Below are 15,054 nucleotides of genomic sequence, written 5' to 3'. Positions count from 1 at the left end.
TACATATTTATAACACACTCAGGAATAAGTTTAAGTAAGAAAAAGGCAGAAATAATGAAAACCAAATAGAATTTTTAGGAATACAAATAGATAAGAATGGATAAAAATGCAAAACACATAGTACAAAAAATAATAAATTCTGAAGAACAAATAGATACGAAAAAGAAATTACAATCATTTTTAGGATTAGTAAACCAGGTAAGAGAATATATACCTAATTTAGCAGAAAATCTTAAAACCTTTGCATAAAAAACTAAAGAAAGATGTAGAATATTATTTTGAAAAAAGACCAAGAACAAATACAAAAAATAAAATTATTATGTAAGAAATTACCTAAATTATATTTTCCAGACGAAAATAAAAAATTTATATACATAGTAGAATCAGATGCAAGTGAAATAAGTTATGGAGGAGTACTAAAATAAGATATGATAAAGAAAAAATAGAACATCATTGTAGATATTACTCAGGACATTTACAAATCCTGAAATAAAATGGGAAATAAATAGAAAAGAATTATATGCACTATATAAATGTTTATTAGCTTTTGAACCATATATCGTATATAATAAGTTTATTGTAAGAACAGATAATACGCAGGTAAAATGGTGGATCACAAGGAAGATACAAGATTCGGTAACAACCAAAGAAATACGAAGACTAGTATTAAATATACAGAATTTTACATTTACAATAGAAGTGATAAGTACAAAAAATGTCATTGCAGATTACATTTCAAGACAAAGCTACACAGACGGATCTAGACAAGAAAATAATATTGAAAAGATACTCAATACTATGACATTGCTTTGTACAAAAGTAGATAGCCTGGATAAAGAGCTACAACAAATGAAAAGTCAGCAGCATGACAATAAATATGCGGAGCTAAGTCAATCGGAAGACTTGAAAATTCCAGAGCTAGAAGGTGACGATGGGAAACACCGAAAAAACCCAAACTAATAATTTGTTACATGCAGCTACAGGAAGCACCTCTGCAACAAAGGAAGAAAACAAAACTAGATATGTCAATACAAACATGAACAAAATATTTGAAAACCATTATACCAAAAACTCAAAAAGAACCATTATTCCTACCACCTCAGCTTAATACATATAAGGAGAGTCTAGGACAAAACAAAAAGACATATAATCATATAACCAGAGCCTATATAGAAAATATTCACAAAATACAAACTTTCTTAAACCTAAATCCCAGATCCAAAAATGCAAAAAACCCTAATGAAGACTATATTACCCAAAACCTACAAGGATATAACAAATTGATTGCACAACCAGGAACCAGTACTAATCTAGTAGGAACTTGCTATCACTATGGATTACTAAGTACCGTATATACCGTAACAGGAGACGAGATATCAACAATCCCAGAGCTACACAAAGCATTTATGCATTATAAAGGATCACTAAAGGAACACTATTTTATATAAAATTTTATTCAGCCAGCCGAGATATTATATGATGAAATCAAACCTATTATACAAGTGATAAAGATTGGATTGACAAGAGAATGATAATACCAGAAAAAATAGAAAACAAGAAATACAAAAGATAGAGATACCAGGATTTTATGCAAGAAAAAGAGTTATTGGGATAGCTACAATATTAAATGAATTATCAACTAATTATTTAAGTGGAAATTCAGTATGGAGTTATTACGCCAGAGAACAAACCATGATATATTCAAATTCTAGAGAACCAGAGAAGCAGATATGGAAGAAATACGTCAGTGGATATTAAGTCTACTAAAACCTGAACAACAACCAACTACAAGAGCTATACGACGAAGTTTTATTTCACCAGAGATAATGGCAAATTATTGCAGAACTATTGGACACAAATACCCAGACCATCAATGCTCAAAATGTTATGGCGAAGATAATGTAATTCCAGCTGTCAATCTAGAATAAAGAGGCCGACAAGATAAAAAATCAGCAAAGAAAAGTTATTTGTCTATTAAAAAGAAAGTTAGTGGAAGAAAAGTTAGTAATGTAAAGAACATGTACATTAGTTATAGATGTAAAGTAACTATAGTTTATGTAAGTAACTATAGTTAAAGTAACTATAGTATAGATTAAAGTAACTATAGTAGAGTTACTTATAGTTGTATATATAGTAGAGCCAGAAGGCAACATAAGGCAAGACTTTCTCGACGGAAAGCAAAGCCTTTGTATACAAAATATTCTCTCAATAAAAAATAAATTTCAAGCTAAGCTATGGATCAAAATATTGCAGCATACTACACAGGTACATATATTCATGATTATGCATAGCTAAATCTATTAATTCCTGAATATCATAGTATTGATAGAATAAGTTTATATTAGTTTATTATATACTAGAATTATTATCAGCATGTTTCTAGTTTGTTAACATGAGGAAAAAAGGAAAAACTTCCAGACTATGCCATCCTAAGTTGAAACCATAGGCATGAGAAGCCGTGAGGGGAGTAAACGAAGTTGAGGCGCTGTTAGGAAGAGAGTACCTTTGAAAGTACAATGTTGATAGTGACAGGAAAACATGTTGGAAATAATCTAGTTTATAGTAATCTAATATAAATAATATTCGTCAAACTATGATATAAGGGAATTGTATTAAAATTGTTATGTCTTATTTACATGATGAAATGATATTGACATATAAAACATTAATCCTTTATATACTCAAAAATATAAAAGTTATAGATCTAAGAAGAATAATATGGGAAAAGATATTTGAAGAAGAAGAAGAAGAATTAATAACCAGATATGGTATGAAATAGATGAGACAGATAGGAAGAAAATGAAATGTTAAAATTTAATTTAAGTGATTAGAAATTCAATATTCAGATTAATGATAAATAGGAATACTTAGAATATTGCAACAAACTATAATAGATATTACATTATTAAGTAATTTAATAAAAGAAAATATAGAAACATTCCAACAAACTCACGACATACAATACATAGAATATATATTGAAAATATAAAGAAATCATAAGATTAATACCTTTAGAAAAAATGTATTATGAAGAATTAACCTATAAAATAGGGACCACCCCCAATTACAAGTCCTTTCTTTAGGTGTAACAGAAATCGACTCTCATAAGCTATAGAAGTTGTGGGTTTTGTCTTTCAAGTTTCGAATAAAAAAAACCTTCAACTTTAGCTATATAAATTTTAAATACAAGTATTTTGAATCTATGGCCACGTACATTTATTACTCTCTTCGTTTCAACTTAAGTAACTTTCTTTTAAATATATCTTTAAAAGATATGTCTTTTTATAATTAGTAAGTTTTCAAATTCCAACATTATTCTACGACACATTTAAAATTATAACAGAACTTGTGGCCATTTTATATTCTCTAGTTTAATATTTAAAAGAATATTCATCTAACTTCTCCATAATTGTTAGTAGTACACGATGTAAGAATAGATTTCTATTATTCAGTAATATAGTGTCAGTTACCATCTACTTGAGTGCAATTAGTCAACTCAAATGTCATGTTTTTTATGTAAGAGAAGAAAAAGAACATATTTTCTTATTAATAAAATGGAATACAATTAAACATTCTTTAAATGACAATGAAATTGAATAAAAATGCTCTATTGATATTTTAATTAAAAAAATGTGCGTTTAATTAATTAAACTACATACACTATTTATATTATTTTAATTTGATTAAATAATAAACATGTGTTATATTAAACTACAATAATAACATTAACAATAACAATTATTTAGTGTCATTTCATAAGTGAAAGAGTGGTGTGTATGTTGTCTTATCCCTACCCAGTGAAGATAGAGAAGTTATTTTCGATAGACTCTTACCTCAAATAATGCATAACATTAATTAATAAAAACAAGAAATATTGTAACCCATAAGCCATCCAAACCTAGTGAGAAAAGAATGATAACAACAACACATTCAATAAAATTCAATAATTTTAACTCAAAATTTATACACTTTCATGACCGTGATCTCTCACATCACAAGGTTTCATATTTTGACTCAATGGGCATATTGATAAAAAATTAAATTGAATTGTTGCATATTCTTTATTTACTAAATAAGAAAATGACAAAAACTAAAACATAAATTTGATTTAGGATATAATTTTATGTATGTTGACAGTGTAAAAGAATTCTTACACAGAAGATTTCATTCTAGTTTTAATTAATATTTGCATAAGGTATTACTTATGGTTTCATTTAAAGTGAGCGACTTGATGGTGTAATCTTTTGACACAATTAACTGATAGAATTTATTTCCGTAATTTAATCGATAGTAAGTAGAGACGTATATTCGGAATTTAAAATCTATAGATTCAAGTTTTAAGTATTTAACCAACTTATTTTTAAAAATATTTAGAAGTCATATCTATTATTTCTTGTATTTTTCTATTCATCTCTTCATGTAAATTCATATTCTGCATTGAAAATTTTGAATTTAGGTTGAACCCGACAGGTTGCATGCCATATTTTCTAGATTAAGTAGGCTTACTTATAATGAAAAGTAAATAATTATAATAATTCTTTCACGTTGTCGATGTATAGAACTCTAAATTTTATTGTGAAAAAAAAAGAAGAAAATTACAATTAGAAAAAAACAATTTCTCACAAAGAAATTTAATTTTCAACAACCTTTGCCAACTTCTTCAACAAAAGCTTTTAGATACACTTATGAAGATCCACCTTCTTTCAACAGCTTCCCTTGTCGATGCTTTCCATTTTTGTGCAGTATTTCTCATTTCTTGTCGTTTTACTCCACCATCCATTACAATTTCTATGCACCTTTTTATCTCTTCACTCTCAACCACACCATCTTCATTCATTCTCATCCTGACACCTGTCTTCCAAACATCTTAAATAAACTTTGCATTAGTTCCTTGATCTGTCCAATGAGGAAATGCCACTACAGGCACGCCTGACGACAAACTTTCTATAGTCAAATTCCATCCATGGTGTGAGATAAAACATCCTAAAGATGGATGTGTTAGGACTTCAAGTTGTGAACACCATGGTACTATTTTCCCTTGCTTCTCTAATTCCAAAATGCAACTTAATTTCTCTTCTTCTTTTCCTACTTCTTTCATTTTATTTTATTTTTGATCTCTTATTACCCATAAGAATGGCCTTTTAATATCTATCAACCTTTTTGTTATCTCCTCCTTTTAGTTTCTTGATAAGTTCATTAGACTCCCAAATGAGATATAAACAATTGATGATTTAGGCTCTGTGTTTAACCATTCCATGTAGTCATCATTTGACTTTTGAAAAAGAACACCACCAAATGAAGACTCCAAGGAATCTTTTCCATCCAAGAATGATGAAGGAATTAATGGTCCAATTCCAATTAAATTGTATTTTTCAATAGCTTTGAGTGGCTCTAGCTCTAATGCATCAAATGTATTCACAAGTACCTTTGGATTTTCTTCACCATCTAATGTTTCTAGTTGCTCTTTAAATATTGGTAGAGCAAAACTATATTTATCATCTTTAGAGCTAGATGAAACTAAAAAAGAAGGAGGATCTTGGCTTTTTAGTAATGGAAGCCTTGGCAATTGGATACTCCAATTTGGATCATTTGAGCTACACTTCATTTCATCCTCATAGCCATTAAAGTAATAGTAGTATATGTCTAGCACAGTTAGTAGTTGAATTCATAGTAACGCGGGCGGGATGTGGAGTTCACACGCTACCTTAGCTGTCCAAGGTAGCAGAAGATTGTAGACGAGGGATGTGACAGGATGTCCCTTAACTAAACTCTTCAGAATGATATTTCTTAATGTTTGGGACCCATAACTTCCTATCTCCGACATGTAACGTTTAGAATCATCTACGTCAGACTTGAAACCATCGTCAAATCCGTCAGAGAATGCCACCAAGTTTAAGCCCTTGGGTGCGGTGGAAGCTATGGTGTTCGCCATACAATCAATGTTTGTTCCTTAATTACTTTTGTTGAAACCGTAGAAAAAGAACCATAAAAATAATTTGTCTTCTTTAAATTTTTTTGTGTTTCTTTATTTGACTTTTTAATTACGCAAAATTGAGAAAGAGCAAATACAATTCAGGTAATAATCTCCTTTTGAAACTCTTATTAATAAGTGACAGTTGGGAGGACCAACATCACATCAAACATTTGTACGATTAGCAATATAAATTGTACCAAATTTTACGTAAGATGTACTATAAAATTTTTAACCATTTTTATATAAGCTAACAAGAGAGGGACAAACAAAGCTACAAAAATTGTACGATATATCTCCAACAAAGCAAACAAAGAAGGACATTTTTGTAATAAAGCCATGTGTTGTTATTTAGTACAATTTTTTTTGGCAAAAGGGAAATATATATATAGTAATTACGTACTGGACATTACATTATCGCTATTAGTACCTGCGATTACAGATAGGTTACCAAAACGAGCTAACTTATTACAGGTAGACCATACTACTATTTTAATAGAAGATGCTCCAACTTGATCAGCTTGTAGCTTCTTCTTTACTATATCAGGTGGAGCTAGGAGGATACGTGGATTATTGGTCTGTGTTAGCTTGCAACCTAATCTGGACAAAACGTCGGCAACCTTGTTCCCTTGGCGGAGGCTATGGCGCACCACTGGACTCTCCAACTTCTTCAATATTGACCTGCAATGTAGAACAATGGAACTGTAAGTTGGTTGCATCTTTTCTAGGAGTTCTATGGCCTCAACGGAATCAGTTTCGACTTCAATAGGGCTAAAATTATAAGCGTGAGCAATGTTTAAGCCGGTAAGGAGGGCTTCCAGTTCTATCATAGTATGGTTGTGACTATAACTTTTTTTGTGGAAGCCCATTCTCCACTTTCCAGTGGCGTCCCGAATGACACCACTGATCCCACCGTTTTTCTTATGTTTTGATAAGGCACCATCAATGTTAAGCTTGTAAAAACCGATAGGGGAGGGAACCATTTGACGTGGATATCTACTGTAGCGTTATGATTGCTTGGGACTGATTGTGGGTAATGTATTCAATGATTTTTCTTTGACCGTGGAGGAAAGGGGGATGTCGCTTTTACCGTTATGGGTTTATGGTTTCTGTTGAGCCAGAGATGCCAAAGGGCAAAGGGAAGAAGTTTAATCCATTTATACAAACCATGGTCATAAGGAGGGTTCAAATCCTTGAGAGTGAGGAGCCAAAGATTTTGCTGGAATGGATTTGGGAAATGTTGATGCCTAAATCTAGCCAAAACGTACGGGCTATATGACAATCGAAGAAGATATGGGTAATAGTTTCAGAGAGTGACGACAAATGGACAAGAGGGTTGGTATCGACACCAATACGATGTAGGTAAGCACGAGTGGGTAAGCGACCTTGAGAGCACAACCAAAGGAAGACTTGAGCTTCTCCAAGGTTTTAAGTTCCAAATCCAAGAAAAAATGCAAGGTTGATGGCTGGGAGGGGTGATGATCCTTTGGATAGATTTAGTGGTGAAGATACCATTGCTATGAGGGCCCAGTAGGGTTGGTCAAATCGCCCAAATCTTTATTAGGGCGAATTCCGGAGGGTTGGAGAATTAAAGGGGTTGGGAGCACGAAGGAAATTTTTTACCAGTCCCAACCCTCTCCATTCCAAAGAGAAGATAAATTGAGGCGACCCTCGCCTTGTTCAGGAGGCCATGAAGGATAGCTCTGAGAGTGGGGGTTTCTGGGATCCATCGATGATTCCATATGTTGATAGAATACCAGTTGCAGGGTTCCACGCAGTAGCTTAGGAACAAATTCTTCCTCCGATGAGGATGTTCTTCCAAATGAAGGAATGAGAAGAAGTCACGGGCCTAGAGTGTTACCGGTGAATCAAGGTGTGAGCCCAAAGAGAGGTGTGATTAGTATAAAAGCCGCCAGGCGAGCTGGTAAGGATAGTTTATTATCTTCCCATTACTTAATCTAATAAAGCATACAATCAATGCTGTTGAAACCGTAGAAAAAGAACCATCAACATAATATGTCTTCTTTAAATTTTTGGTGTTTCTTTAATTTGCCTCTTTAATTATGCAAAACTGAGAAAGAGCAAATACAATTCAGGTAATAATATCTTTTTGAAGTTCAAATTTGAGCCATTTTATTCGATTATTGCTCTGTTTTAGTTTTTTCTTTGTCAATCAGTTAGCTTTTATTCAGTACCGAGATTTGGGAGTTTGTTGTAGCTGTGATTTGAGTTTCTCTTCACTCTTATACTTTCTTTAATTTAATCCTTTATGGTGCTATGATTTTGGAAGATATATGTGGTTTTCTTATTAGGTTTATGTTTTTGGACTCTGTTTGCTTGTAACTGTATGTTATTTTCTTCTTCTTCTATTTCTGTTTCATCCTTTCTTTGTTTTATCCATTTTATTGTGATGGGATTTTGATAGCCGACTCTTGATTTTATTCTTATTTTGGTGCATAAATATTTATCATATGCTAAGTCGAATGAATATGATTAGAAGCTCACTGATTTGATCAAGCAATTACATATGTTTTGCAACTATTATATTCAAGTCCAAATTTGAATTGGAAGTTCATAAACATGATTATCACTTCTCTAACATGAATAACAAGATTGATTGTTTCTGTGAAATATACTCCATTTCAAAATTAGTGAATTGTTGAGGCAATGCACACTCAATGAAGCTACTTCATAGACCTATGGATGACTCATATAGAGATATAAGGAGTTGAATTTTACTCCCTGAGAGAAGTTATAGGAATTTGTGGCAGCTTTCATCTTTTGTATTGATGGTCATGATATTTAATTTATTAGGGATATCAATTTTTTCCTCTTTGTTGATTGCGGTAAGATTATATGTTTGAACAACAAGTGATCATCAAATTTCCATTTCATTTTACTATTTGTTAACTACTACATTCTATGTATACTACAAGTGTGGCACCAAACCGTGTTCTCTTGACTATGAGAATATTGATCTCATTTCCTATACTCTATAATTATTATTTTTATCAATTATGAGTATGAGACAACTCTAGATATGAGCGTAAGAAAATATATTTACCTATTTCGATACCTCTCTTTTAATAAAACAAATTTTGGAGGCAATATGTAAATTTGATTGCTCTAAAAATACATGATAGTATGATATTTACTCTATTGGTGTACACTCTAGAAGTGCTGTAAAGATATATTGGTACTAGAATAGTTTGACATAAATTAAAATATTATTATCTTAAATTTGCAGCTTGAATTAAAGTTAGTATAACCTATCTAACTTTCATAAGGATACATGTTCTATTTAAACATATGTGTTACTATATCACTTAGTAGAAGAATTCTTAGTGTGTACATCTTACAGGATGGTTTCATATCTCTGCCGGAAGAGGCAAGGAATCAACAGTGATATTTTCATTAGTTGAATCACAAAGCAACACAATTACTCACTAATGTATATTTTTTGAGCTCCCCTCGGTTCAAATCTTTTCATCTTTAGAAGGAACTTCATCCAAAACATTCAAGAATTTTGGTTGTTATGCCTAACTAACATACTTGTGTCTTTGGCACACATAGATAAAAGAATTCATTTAGTTGTTACTAGCTTAAAGTAATTGTGAAAACAATTTATTGAAATCAACATGTTGGGCCCGTGCTCAAGCACGGGCCATCGCCGTCTAGTTTAATACTATAAGAAAACATCATATGGACAACATAGAGTGACTATTTATCTTACTTGCAAAATAAATATTTTGTTTTAATTTGTTTAACTAATTTTAATTTGATACGTAATTTACAAAAGAAAATAAGATTTTTAAGTTTTATTATCTTAAATTAAATATATGTACTAAAACATTTTTTGATTCTATAATCTTAACTATATCACGTAAAAAATTGAAAAGTAAATAAATATCAAACAGCTCGAAACTGAGACCCCTAACTAAAGATAGAGTAATCTCACAACTCAATTACAATCGATGTTGGCACTAGTATTGTATATTGTTAGTTAGGTATACCTTTCATGCAGTAGCCAGTAAGCCCAATTTTAGAATTTGTCATGCATGACATGAGTTGTCTTGGATATGTTTCTGTTATATTTTTTTGTTTTATTCATATATAAAAACTTCCGGCAATGTAAATTTTAATATGCATGAGGCACCTTAACTCGTGACAAGTGTTTAGTGGTCATTTTAATCAGCATACTCTCTAACCTTTTTCTTTTCAACACCCCTTCTCCTCATAGTATTTTAGCTCCCCTTCTTTTTTTAATATTTTTAGATTTTTATTTTTCAGAAATTGAAGAGGGATAAATAAATTAATAATAATCCAAATTTTATCCCTTTTTTCCCTTGTGCTCACTAATATGATTAAAAGAATGAACTTTCTAAAAGTATTAGTCTTGTTTCCTTGTTTATGTTTTTTTTTATTGATTTTTTAGACTTATAATATAATTTTTTTAAACATAAGTGCAACATCAGTACAAAAGTTTAAAATAAATTTTTAAAAATAAAAATTGAGTGACAAGTGATTTAGAATAATTATAGGTGTGCTCTCACTTATTCATTGGTGAAGTTTTCTTTGTATATTTTTAAAAAGATTTAGTTATGATATACTAAGATATTTTGAAGATAGTTTGATTAAATAATGATGAATAATTAAAGCAGTCAAAAACAAACCATTGTGAACATGAAATCAATTTTTAGAATCATCAAAATGAAAATTACGAATCAAACCAGAAAGTAAAGGGAAAAAATGAATTCACATCATGGGTAACACTTAGATTACAAACAAAAATAGCAAAAGGATAGTAAGCACATATACATAGATGTGTATGTGAAATTAATTTTTTTAATATAGATATACATATAGACAATTTGGTGTGATCTTTTGATTTACAACTTAAAACCAAAATTAATTATGTCAATTTTAAAAATTAAAAATCAAATCAAGTAAAAAAATATTTTGATTAGAATCTATCTAGTTTGACTTTTTTATATTCAGTGAACACCTTTTATTGTAATTTTGAATTTTATGTGAAGTTTTTGTTCAAAATTTATCTGTTTGAGGTCCTCTTTGGTTTGATTCAATATTTTGAAATGTAAAATGAAATTTTTTAAAGTTCGTTTTTTAAGTGTAAGACCCCAAAATTTTCTAAGTTAAGAGTCGAACCATTCTTCATTTGTAAATGAAATCGTACTGGGTGATTCTTAAATTGCCTATATGTGTAAACGTCAATTCTTTAGTCAGGGAATGAATTTAGATATGAATTAAGGTCATTAGAATCCTCTAGCACAAAGAGTTGAAAGCTTCCATACGATAAGTTTTGATATGAGATTCTTCTTGGGTCAACATCAAACAACCATATATCTTAGAATATAAATAGTTATGTGACACATAACCTATCAAATTAAAGGTATTTAAATCTTCTTTCCACCGCCACATATTTCACGTCAATCCGAGTTTCGAGTAAAAAAGTTTTAGTAACCTGATACAGTGTAGTGATGAATTAGCTGACAGGAAAACATTAAAAATGGTCATTTTGTCTTTTTACCTCTACGAAAAAACTTAATGAATTTCTTGACTAATTAAAAGTACAAAACAATCAGGTTTTCATCTTTAAATCCCCCATTATCTTCTCTCTCAAAAGCCTAAGGAAAAATCAAAGTAGAAGACTCCATTCAAGATTCTTTCAATCTTTTTCAACATTCTTCAAGGCAAGATTTTCTGTGGGAATTTCATTCTTTCCAACTCAAATTCCTCCATACAATTATGAATCACTAATGAAAGTCATAATTTTTGGTCATAGAGATTTCAAGAAACTAATTTAAGAATCTCAAGAAAGGTTTTCTTGATTGTTCTCCTTCAAGCTAGGGTTTCAAGGCTTCTAATGAAGTTTTTTTTCAAGATTCTTCAAGAACCTTGTTTTTGCAAGTATATAAGGTTATCATAGTGTTGGACTAGTTCATCTTCACGCCCTACATCTACTTTCAAATCAATAAAAGAGTAATCTAGGTTTCTATCCCTAGATTTGAGTATTCTTGAGATGAGTTGATTTTGAGTTCTTGAGTTCCTGATCCTTTTTGAAATTCTATTCCTAATTATTGAATTTCTATATGTTATGCATTAAGATTCTCGAGTAGATTCTTTCATGTCTATATTTCAACATGAACCCTATGAATTGAGTATATTTGAGATGAGAAGTTCGTTGAGTTATGAGTTCAATGTTCTTGAGTTCTTGAGTCCTGGAGTTCTGAGTATTGAGTTTTTGTATTGCTATTAAGATTCCTAAGTTGAGTTGCTCATGTCCATAATTCCGCATGAACCCTATGAATTGTATTATAAATCTTCAGAAGCTTATTAAAGCCAACACTTGAGTTTTAAACAGAGTTTTTGATGAAGTAAATCTGAGTTTTGAGAAAGAGTTATAAATCATGATTAGTATGACAATTGAGTATGCCATCAATGTTTAAGCAGTATGGTATCTAGTTATGCCATCAATGTTTATGTAGTATGACTTCTCGAGTCATCAATGATCATATCACAATATGATTTTGATATATTTTTGAGAAAGAGTTTTCAAATATGAATTGAGTAAGAGTATAAGGGAACTAAGTATTCCCAAATGTATCAGTTTTTAAATTGATAAAAGAGAAACTTTGATTTGTAAATGAGTTATGAGTTAAAAGATATTTCAAGAGCACTTACCTCTTTTAAGAGGATGGTTTGAGAAATTATCTCAATCAAGAGGAAGAGTATGTTTTTTAAACATTGAGCATGAGTATATTATTGTGAGTAGTATTGAGCACCGATATAGAGATGAGTTTAGATAACTCACATTCCCATAATCCATGTCTGCGAAGAAGGGTAAATGATCATAATTTTTAGATGAATCCTTAGTACTTACTGGATCCACTTAGTTGAGGTGTCCTATATTCCGACAAGGTATAGGACAGTTCTGGCAGCATGGGGGAGATATTGTATCATCATGTAGCTCATAGTGATGATTTTCGGTTAGAGAATTTCCCAATAGAGTTAATGTGTATTTTTATATATCCCTAATTATATTGAGTTTAGAGATGAGAAAATATTTTGTAAAGCTTTAAATGATTTCACTACTTTATTTCTTTACATTCACCTTGAGTACATTGTTATCTATTGCAGTCCTTTCTTTTAGTTATTTGTTATTCAACTATATTATACTCGTACATTCAATGAATTTATGTCATTTGACCTACGTCTTTTAATGATGCAGATACAGGTTCTTAGGATCCTCAACAAGAGTCTATTGAGATCACTTCATTTGCTCGTCAGCTTTTGAGTGAGACTTTCTTGCATCCGGAGGACTCTAATTTTATGAGTTGTTAGTAGTAGTTCTTTCGATGAGTCGTGGGTCTTGTTGCAACATTCATTTTTTGTATAGTAGAGGCTTTACAGATTGACAGTTTGGGAGAGTCTTTCAATTTCAGATGTTTTATTTAAAACTTATGTTTCATACTCAATATATTCAGAGCCTTCTAAGATTTATTGCACTGTTGATTTAGCATTTCTTTCAGTTTGATATTTATGTATGGTCAAGTTAGTCTTCCGCTTGTAGTCAGCCAGGATGAGCGTTCGCTTGAGAGCCAACAATGGTTCTTGAGTGTTGGCCACATCCAGGGTATAGGCTCGGATCGTGAGATTAAAGGTACTAGGATTAATTATGTTTTAGTTGATTTAATTGAGGGGTACGAGGATTATTTTTCTTCATTGATTTAGTTAAAGGGCACAATGATTAAAAGGAAGAACCAATCAAATCAATTAGTAAAAGCACAAAGGAGTCATAAGAGAGCCGTGAAAAATACATGTGAAAAAAAAGAAATAGTAATAAATTGCAAAGATGGAATGGATGGGAATTTTAGGAAATGAAGGGGAAATAGAGCATGTTGACAAAAAGGGACCCACAAGACACTTGTCAAACTTTAAGGATATCCACATACAACTAGTGTTGATTGTTCCTCATGCATATTAAATTTCTTTGAAATTAAGGAGAAGATATTGAACATGGGAGACGAAGTTGTTCTATGCACCATTCCCATAGTGGACATGGGGCTTAGGGAAGACTACTATTGCTGAGAAAATTTTCAATGATGAGCAAATCAAGCAAGACTTTGATAAGAGAGTTTCATTGTGTGTACCTGCAATGTGTAGACTAAGCGCTTTCTTGAACATATCCTCGAATCATTGACAAAGAGGAAACTTGAGGTTTAATAGAGTCAGTTCCTGCAGTTTCTTTATTCTTTCATTCGCTCTTGTGTACCTAGTTTATTTTGTCATTATCAAAACTTATTAAAATATTATCATGTCATCAATTTTTCCTTTTTTGATGATGAGAAACCAAACTTCATTTGTGACATTGATAATGTGCATTTTTTTTAATCAATAAAACAACACATAGCACAAGAACAAATCGTGTTTCACAAACATATATTTTTAATTTGGGTTAGGTTTAAGGACTTTGAATTAAGGGTGACAATAAGGTGTCAAAATAAAATGGAAGTGACATAAGTCTTAATTATTGAGTGTATGAGACAATTATGTAATTAAGGATTAAGGATTGTGGGAGTTACCCTCAAGTTCCATTGTATTAAATGAGGGGTAAAAGGGTAAATGACTAAACCTAATTGAACCAATTTTAAAATTCTTCTTCTTCATCTTCTTCTTCTTCGTCTTCTTCTTCTTCGTCTTCCTCCTCCTCCTCCTCCTCCTCCTCCTCCTCCTCTTCTTCTTCTTCTTCCTTTTCTTCTTCTTCTTGAATCAGATTTAGCTAATCAGTGGACCATATTGTGTTCACACACTATTGTTTGGGAAGTAAGATTAATAGTTCTGTGAATCATTCATCATCATCTGGGTATAACCTGCAATTTTTTCAATAATTTGCATTCGTGTTTCCAACAAATGACTATATATGTCGCAATAGTTTACTATTAGAACAAATGATAGTCTTATGTTGCAACAAAAATGTTATTTCAATCACAACAGAATAGTCATATGTTGCAACATGTAACTTACAAAAGTTGCAACATATAACTTACACATGTTGCAACATA

The 15,054-nt window shown here is 31.2% G+C and overlaps 1 pseudogene; it reads right to left on the bottom strand.

Moving 5' to 3' along the window:
- Nucleotides 1-4,638: 4,638 nt before the first annotated feature.
- Nucleotides 4,639-5,932, bottom strand: LOC125816745 (UDP-glycosyltransferase 75C1-like; annotated as a pseudogene).
- Between the last annotated feature and the right edge of the window lie 9,122 nt (nt 5,933-15,054).

The sequence above is a fragment of the Solanum verrucosum genome, unplaced genomic scaffold (genome assembly GCF_900185275.1).
Source record: "Solanum verrucosum unplaced genomic scaffold, falcon-dt-bn FXZP01000084.1, whole genome shotgun sequence".
In the NCBI taxonomy this organism is placed as follows: domain Eukaryota; kingdom Viridiplantae; phylum Streptophyta; class Magnoliopsida; order Solanales; family Solanaceae; genus Solanum; species Solanum verrucosum.
Note: the sequence above shows the minus strand (reverse complement) of the source record. Positions and strands in the feature narration are given on the sequence as shown.